At 65.0% G+C, this 1,213-nt stretch overlaps 1 pseudogene; it reads right to left on the bottom strand.

The window, feature by feature from the left end:
* Window positions 1–1,213, bottom strand: part of LOC102261263 — a 2,131-nt pseudogene extending 918 nt beyond the window's left edge.

The following is a 1,213-nucleotide window of genomic DNA, read 5'->3' as shown; positions in this document are numbered from 1 at the left end:
AGGTCCGCAGCCACCTCCTGTGGGCGGCTCTCACAGAGCACCTCAATGGGCGCGGCCGCTTGGTGTCCCTGATCTTCTGGCCGCACTCCTGAGTGGGTCCCTGAGCCCCTGCCAGGACAGGCTGCCACGCAGGCAGCACATGAACAGGTGGCCTAGCGCCCCGAGGTCGTCAGGGCGCTCTGCTCCTTGCCCAGGTGAGCACTGATGCTCATGGAGCGCTGTGCCCATCAGGCTATTGTGCACGCGGTAGGGGATGTGCTTCTTGGTCTCGGGGTCGCTGTACTCCCCGGCCGGGCCAAGTCCATGATGTGGATGGCGTGCTATCGCCGCTGCCCAGCCGCCCCGCCAGGGAGTTCTCGAGGCTCTTGATGTGCACACACTCCATGCGTCCATCAGCTGGACGGCGACCATGAGCACAGTCTTGAGCGTGAATGTGCGGTCACACAGATCGAATAGGTCCTCCAGGCTGGGCCCGAGCAGCTCCACACCAGGCCTTGTCCTTCCCGCGGGCCAAAGTGGAAGACCTGAGGGACCGGCTCTGCGGAGCTGAGCTGCCTGGGAGGCGGTGTTCCAGGTGCAGCTGCGGCCCGCGTCTCGATGGGCTCCAACCTGACAGCCACAGATTCGTTTGTGTAGAGATTCTTTCCTAGCAGAGCTCCCCAAGTTGTCACAGCCTATCTTCTTCCCGACCCGGGAGTTGGGGCCCACCATCAGGACCCATGAACTGGTCCCCGTGTTCCCGACGCTGTGCTGGTCCGGCCACCGGCCTGGGACATTCTCCGGCCCTCCTCCGGCTCCCCTTTCCCTTGTCAAAACCCGTAAGTTTGTGGTACCCTGGCCTCTCCACGGAGACTCGGCTGCTGTACAAACCCCGGGTCTATGGAGACCTGAGGCCAGGGATGGCTCTTTGGGGCTAGAACACCATGGCGCCTGGCCGACTCCTGGCTAGTGAGGTGTGGGTACTCGCCGGGCCAGGCCGCGGGACTTAGCTCGGTGGCCTCAAAGTCGCACGCAGAGGGAGGACACATTCTGCTGACAGGGCCCGCCACCTCAATCTCGTGGCTCCCAGCTCTCGGCCTCCGTCGTGGCCCAGTGGCCGATCGGCCGAGCTGGGTGGCCCGGGCACACTCAGCAGCGCGACGTGGGTGCCCGCTATGCCCCGCTCCCGTACTCCTGGCCTCCGCCTGTTGGGCACGGGCTGTCCCTGCAGCAT

This window comes from Myotis brandtii, unplaced genomic scaffold (genome assembly GCF_000412655.1).
Source record: "Myotis brandtii unplaced genomic scaffold, ASM41265v1 scaffold174, whole genome shotgun sequence".
NCBI lineage: Eukaryota > Metazoa > Chordata > Mammalia > Chiroptera > Vespertilionidae > Myotis > Myotis brandtii.
Note: the sequence above shows the minus strand (reverse complement) of the source record. Positions and strands in the feature narration are given on the sequence as shown.